Source organism: Stenella coeruleoalba (genome assembly GCF_951394435.1).
Source record: "Stenella coeruleoalba genome assembly, chromosome: 1".
In the NCBI taxonomy this organism is placed as follows: domain Eukaryota; kingdom Metazoa; phylum Chordata; class Mammalia; order Artiodactyla; family Delphinidae; genus Stenella; species Stenella coeruleoalba.
The window spans coordinates 12,987,516-12,995,448 of NC_137169.1; positions in this window are offsets into that span (position 1 = coordinate 12,987,516).

Consider the following 7,933-nt stretch of genomic DNA (forward strand, 5'->3'; position numbering starts at 1 on the left):
AGATTACTTTGAGGGTTAGGAGAGTGTTAGATTGTTTTTCCTGGGCATGTCTAGACAGGTCACCTGAGGACACTCGCTGGAAAATAGTTACTTCGCTCACGAATCCGCCAACAAGGGACGTGTCCTAATTGAGTGGAATGAAAGATGAATACAATTTGAATAATTTTCTCCTGTGCAGAGAGAAGCTGTTATTTTATTTGCCTATGGATGTGCCCCAGTATGTAGCAAGGTGCTGTTACACGGTAGAGTTACATACATAAAGGTTTGCTGTATTAGCGAATTAATTTGGAAGCCAAGGAGGCACTGGAGGCTAGTTCTAATGGAAATTTTTCATTTTTTTACAAATATTTACTGAGGCCTCAGTACATGCAAGACACACAGTGCTAGACGCTGAGGAAACAAAGCTAGAGAACAAGATTTGTGCCCTAGTGGAATGCACAGTCTAACGGTAAGACAGATAATTCAACAAGTAATTGCAAGTGTAAGTGATGGGGTTCAAGACATGCTACCCCAAATTATGCCACCTTGGCATATTGAATAAACTGAAGAAGTTTTGAGAAAACAGCAGAAGCAGGAAGGTCATTCTGACCTTCTTCCCCCAAAACAGTCATAAAACCCTCAGGTGAGAGGTGCCCTCCCTGTTCCAGGAGGACAGGGACAACCTTATCTCTGAAAACAAAGGGAAACCAAGAAGAATCCTGATAAACAAGGCTTGTTAAATTGCCCCCAGTCTACTACATGTAGCCTCAAGCTCCTTAACCTCTCCAAGTTCTCCAGACTGTCCAGGCTTCAGCAAAACTAGCAGAAAGATACACACATCTGTTTCTTTGGGTCTTCATTTCCTTATGAAGCCTCCTGTGTCATGTAAAACTTAGGTTAAAATAAATTTGTAGGCTTTTCTCCTGTTAATCTGTCTCCGTCAGCATAATTTTCAAACCCAGCCAGGGACCGGGTCAAGGAAAGCTTTTTTTCTCCCCTATATAAGCATTACAAAGTGATGCTTATGTAGGGCCATTATGGCAAGGGAATTCATCCTATTCTGGGGTCGGGGAAGGCATCCCTGTAGAAGAATCATCTGAGCTGAGTGACTGACAGGGTGGGTAAGACTCAACAGATGAACAGGGGTGAGAAGACTTCCGGGGCGGGTGGAGGGAGCTGTACACACAAAAGTCCAGGGGTCTTGACATGCCTCCTGGGAGAAGTGTCCCGTGGGGTTGAGAGAGAACAATATGGCTCGAGCTGGAGACGCAGGCCTGGTCTCCCCTTCTACATTATGACCTCAATATCACTTGGTCTCCTACCAAAGATTTTTACCGGCTTCCTTTTTCCTTAAGCATTCTGCACAAGGAAGTTCCTACTTTAGGCAACTTCCTGAAGATGGCTAGAGTACTAGGATTTTTGCAGTCAATTAATTCCTTAACCACTATAGGAAGAAGCAGGATTCATGGGACTTCCCTGGCTGTCCAGCAGTTAAAACTCCGAGCTTCCATGGCAAGGGGTGCCGGTTCAATCCCTGGTTGGGGATCTAAGATCCCACAGATCCCACGTGCCACGTGGTGCCACAAAAAAAAAAAACACACAAAAAAAGCAGGATTCAGGAGGCAACAAATGTTTAAAGGAAGACAGAGAAACCAAGAGGCCTAAATCTAAGGTATTTGATCAGAGTCAAAAGTGTATGTGTGTCCAGGGAGCCAAGAGCACTTACGTAAAAGAACTTTGGAAATGAGAAATCATCTGGTACATTTCAGAGATTTTTCAGAAAGGCCAAGCACCCTTTGAAAACCTCTTCTTAATAGTCATGTATTTAAAAAGATCTAGGAGATTAAACCTTGATATTTTGGTATAAAACATAAGTGGAGCCAACCAGACAAGAATTTCACCTAAACATGCCATCAAGTCCCCTCCAGGAAATGGTATGCCGATGCCTGTCAAGCGGCAGTGGTTAGGTGGGTGTTTATCCTCCAAACACCCTGTGTGGCCAATTAGGAGCGGTACTGACAGTACCTTTAGATGTCAGCCAGCGAGTCTTTTTCTTTTTTCTCTTTCCCAATTATAAAGCCTTTTGCCTGCGCAAAAGACACATGCGTCAAAAACACTGATGCAATGAGACGCTAATATCAGATTGCATCATATGATCCTAGGTGTGGTGCCCCGAAACTGGTTTTTCTTGAGGTCACACTGCCATAGAAAAGCGCTTTGGGTAGAACATCCAAGAACTGACCCTACTCGTCAGATGGCAAAAGTAAGTTTTGCAACTACATGCCACACCACTATTTTCCCGGAGGAAGCCGGTGTGGCTTTCCTGGCTGAAATGGGTGTGCGGTGGACATTCATCAGTTAGGTATGTCATGCTGCAGCTTTGTAACGAATGTCACCTAGGGAGATGCACCTACAAGGCAGGCTGGAAACGACACTTCTGCCTCCAAGATGTGCTCTGAATTCTATCTCACTTGAATGGAGCAACTTCTCTGGGACAGACCAGTTTGGTGCAAAACTGGAAGAGGAGAAAGGAGAGAAGTTTGCGGACGTTTCTCGGACACTTAACTGGGTGTCTGGCACTGTGTTCTAAGCACTTCACGCACAGAACTACGGAATTGTGGGTTCCAACTGCCAGTCTGCCATCACTGGGACCCACGGCAGGCTATTTTGCTGCCCCGGGTGTTCATAAAATCATACATCAAGTTAAATTAGGCTACTTTTAAGGTCCCTCCCAGAAAAGGAATGCTATTCAACTTGGCCACAGAAAGGTACACCTCCTGTTGGACAGTTAACTTTCTGGTCCAGTGTCTATAAAAAATAATCACTGATCATGGGAGTGATGCTACTGCCCACTGGAAAACTGGTCTGTGTTTGTACAGTTGGGTTAGGCTAGGACGATACAACTTGGATCTTTACCATCCAACGTGAGAGCCATGCCGGAAATGTGGCTAGTGCAAATTGAGATGTGCTGTCAGTGTACTTACACTGGATTTCTAAGACTTAGGACAACATAAAAGAGTATGAAATATCTCATTAATAATTTGATTATATTGATCACATGTTGAAATGATAATATTTTTGACCTTTAGGTAAATGTAGTATTAAAATGAATATCACCTGTTTCTTTTGAATCTTTTCAATGTGGCCAGCACAAATTTTTAAATTACCTATTTAAAATGTTGTGGTTCACATTTCATTTCTATTGGAGAGCACTACCTCCAAAAAGCGTAGCTGGAAACCAGTAATTCGCTCAGGACCCAACACTTTCTGCCTCTGTTCTCTAGTTCCCCCATCAGCTAAATGGCAAGATATAGTTTGGGCTAAATTTTCGGGGGGTTACTTCTGGATTAAATGTCCCCTGATTCTAAGAACAGTAGTTGGTGGAGGCTTCCTGTCATGGTGTTTGGAAAGATGTTTTCTAGTAGAGGAAGATCTTTTAAGCCTCTGCTACGAGTGAGCCATGAGATTTTGGAATCCAAGTGGTCTTTAAATATTATCTTTGGAACTTTAGGCTCCCTAGTCTGTAAGCCCCTCCTGGGCTGGGCTTGTGACTCATTCATCTTTGTTTTTCCAGCAACCACCCAGGGCAGTCTGACTTGTAGTCAGCTGTCCATAAATGTTGGTTGACCTATATAATATCCAGACGAAGAACCAAAGCCCAGAGAGGTACTGAGACCACCTAAGGCCACACAGAGCCGGCTGGTAGGAGATTCGAGAAGAATACTGTCCTCTTGAACCAGTTCAGGAAACCCTTGGTGTGGTCCCTGGACCAGCAGAAGCTGCAACACTTGGGCGTTTGTTAGAAACACAGAATCTCAGGCCCGGCCCCAGCCCTACTGAATCTGAACCTGAATTTTTATTAAGATTCCCCCCAGGTGATTTGTATGTATGTTAAAGTATGAAAACTGCCACTTGAAGTCATGTCACCTCTCTCAAGGAAAGCCTCCCTGTCTGTGCCCTGCAGAAGCTATTCCAAGTCTATTTCCAGGGTGAAGAGGTATAGGATGCTAGTCACCAAGACGCACATGCTGGCTGATGAAAACTCAGATTTAAAGATATTCCAGTAAGATTGGCTGAGCCGCTGCTATGCCCAGTACCAGGAGCCAGTGCACTTGCTTCTCTTCCTGAGGGCTTGAGGGGCTCACACTTTTGTAGCTCCAGCCACCTGCACCTCAAGGAACAAGCAGTTTTCACAAGTTTGCCCCCCGCTGGTCCTGCTATCCTGCTTTCATACAAGGGAGTCCAGGAGAAACTTGAAATGAAACCAGGCACACCTTGGGAGCCCAATCTAATTTTTCAGATCCAGGAAAAACAGGACCAAAATCAATTGCATCAATGTCTGTATGTTGTTTATATCTACCAGTGCCTCCCCTCTCTGCTTCTGCACTGGTGTTCGCAATTCGTGGTGTGCTCCTGGCCTGTGATAAAGCCCAGTTGGCAGAATTGGTCTTTTTAAGACTATCTCTCATCCAAGCTTGCAAATAAAAGCTGTCTACTGCAGAGATTCTATTTTCCCCTGGCCGTGGGCAGGATGGATATATGGTTTTGAGGCTAGAGAAGGACAAACAATTTGCAGGCCTTACCGACGTTCGCCCAGCATCGATTGTGTAATGGAGCTGAGAAGCCAGGCAACTTTCCGGTGAGGACAAGAGACAGAGTTTGAATGGACAAGAAAAACCAGGGCTTTGGGCTCAGCTACAGAATCGGGTCATGTGCCTGGAATGTTAGTGATAAAGCTAGAAGGAGTTCAGCCTGTTGAATATGTCAGGTGGCCCTGCTGGCTGGGAACCCCTGCATTTCAGGCCATGTCATGTCATCCCAAACTACAACAACCCTTTGGAAAATGAACAAACCAAACCAATGGCGGCCCCCACTGTGCTAACTACCCGGACTGTCTGATTTTCACCTTCACTGAATGGACTGAGTCAGCCGGGTGAGAGAAAAGAGGTCTTCAATTGAATCAAGCTCTGACATTTATTGAGCACCTACTATGTGCCAGACATCGGGCCATGTGCTCTACGTAGAAAAGCCTGTTTAATCTTTATAACATCCATACAACAATGGCTACTGCTATGGGTCCCTGTATTAGTCTGCTAGGGCTGCTGTTACAAAGCATAACGGACTGGGGGGACTTAAACCTCAGAAGTTTATTTTCTCCCAATTCTGGAGGCTGGAGGTCCAATATCAAGGTGTTGGCAGGGTTGGTTTCTTCCAAGGCCTCTCTCTTTGGCTTGTAGACAGCCATCTTCTCCCTGTGTCCTCCCATGGTTTTCCCTCTCTGTGTGTCTATGTCCTATTCTCCTCTTCTTATAACGCCACCAGTCATACTGGATTAGGGCCCACCCTAGTGATCCCATTTTAACTTCATTACCTCCTTAAAGACCCTACTGCCAAATACAATCAGATTCTGAGGTATTTGGGGTTCGGACTTTAACATAAGAATTTTAGGGGGGTGGTGGGGGGACACAATTCATCCCATAACAGTCCCATTTTACAGATAAGGAGACTGAGACAAAAAGGTTAAGTAACTCAGTCACGGTCTAGCAGGTGGAAGTGGAGAAGCCAAGATTTCAACCTCAGCAAGTGACTCCCAACCCATTCTTTCTTGTTTGTCAGACAGACCCGGCCCTGGGACCGGGCACAGGGCAATCTCTGAGAACCTCAGGCCCCAAGTGTGGAAAACAGAGCCAGCTCACCAAAGAGGAGAGGGTTCCGCTCAAGGCTGTAGGTCCAGCAGGCACACGCTCCCCAGCGCGTGGAAAGTGCATGATGGAACTGATTCTGGCCTCCTCCCATTGACCTCCCCAGGACCTGGGCTCCTAGACTCTCAATGGGGCCAACCATTCCTGCCCTGCCTGCTCCCAGGGGTGGCACATGAAAGGGCTTCCTAAACTGTAAAAGGGCTGTTCCCATGTAAGGGAAACTTGGCAACAGGGGACAGTGTGGCTTTAGGTCAACACAGCACCTAAAGCCATGTGCGTCTCCTCTTCAGCCCTTCCTGGTAGGCTCAGCCGTAAGTCACCTGAGGAAGCCATCCACTCCACAAGCATCCGCTGAGCCAGGCAGAGCCCACCTCCTTCTGTCTTAGTTTCCCTGTCGTGCAATCACTAGAACACCTTAGCTGAGTACCGTCTCTCTTTTTCTCTTTTGATTGAAGTGTAGTTGATTTACAATGTTGTGTTAGTTTCTGGTGTACAGCAAAGTGATTCAGTTATACATATATATATGTATTCTTTTTCATTATAGGTTATTACAAGATATTGAATATAGTTCCCTGTACTGTACAGTAGGACCTTATTCTTTAAACTGAGTACTTTCTAGTGTGTTTTGCAGTGACTTAATGCTTTGTTGTTCACTAGGATTCAATATGAGATATAACAATGTCAAGATAAAATATAAGGAATAATGATATAATACTTTCATAACTTTCATCTATTTTCAAAGCCGCTGACTTCAAGGTCTCTACCCAAGCCACTCCTCTACTTACTCCACTGTCCCCCACAAGCTCTCTACTTGCTGTCCTCCCCCCATGCCCTCCTTCATTTTCTTTTTTTTTTAAATTGTTTTTTATTTTATTTTATTTTTTTGGCTGCGTTGGGTCTTCGTTGCTGCGCGGGCTTTCTCTAGTTGTGGCAAGCGGGGGCTACTCTTCGTTGCGGTGTGCGGGCTTCTCATTGTGGTGGCTTCTCTTGTTGCGGAGCGTGGACTGTAGGCACGCGGGCTTCATTACTTGTGGCACGTGGGCTCAGTAGTTGTGGCACATGGGCTTCATTGCTCCGCGGCATGTGGGATCTTCCCAGACCAGGATCAAACCTGTGTCCCCTGCATGGGCAGGTGGATTCTTAACCACTGCACCACCAGGGAAGTCCCCCTCCTTCATTTTCTTAAATACCCCCTCTTCCTATGACCCCTTCATTTAATTCCTTATCTTGCTATCTCTACTGGGGTCTCACTTGGGTTCCTTTTTTTTGGGTGGGGGAGGGGCCATGTGGCATGGCTTATAGGATCTTAGTTTCCTGACCAGGGATGGGATCCAGGCTGTGACAGTGAAAGCACCACGTCCTAACCACTGGACCAGCAGGGAATTCCCTCACTTGGGTTCTGGGGCTGCAAACAGAGCAGTCCTGAATAGCAATAGCACACGTGGTTCTGTGGGTTTAAGTCGCAAGCGGAGGCAACATCTTAAAATACTCTCTCTACTATGGGCAACCGTGACACCAGGCATGGAACTGGATGATGCCAGGGCCCTGCTTCTACCCCAGGGCTGTGCTGTTCCTGGAGAGTGGACCACGTGGGCTGGCAAGTCTGTGGTGTGGGCTGAGTGCCCGCTGTATGCTGGACCTGCCCGAGGCCAGGTGTGTCACCCATTCTATCATGACCTTAGATGGGGTCCCTAGATTACAACCAACACAGAGGCATGAGGGTCACAAGCCTCAGCATCCTCTCTTCACTTGGCAATTCAGGCAGTAGGAATAGCACGTGCAAAGGCCCCGGGGTAGGAATGCATCCTGCTCCTCTGGGCAAAGTGGTGAAGGAGCAAGAGAATGACTATAGACCAAGTACTCTTAAGGAGTCAGCCCAGTGAGATGCGCCCTGTGAAGCTGCAGCGGTTAATGAGGGAAACTGGGGGTCTGAGGCAATTCTGAAACCCACATCCTTTATGCCATACCTCACTGCCCCTCAACCCTGAGACCTGGGCTTCTTCTCAGAATATGCATCAATGATGTTAGGCTTGGGCTGTGGGCAAACCTCCTGGACCCCAGGCATCCTCACTGCAAAATGGAAGGGATGGGTCTGTGCTCCATGGACGGACGTGCCGGTGGACACACACTGTGGACGTGGTCCGTGGATGCACAGCGTACACAGGCACCACGGCTGTGCACCAGGAGGTGTTTTAGCTGGGATGCAGATGAACATTTTTTAAATTCCAATTGCTACACGTGTATTTCTGTGC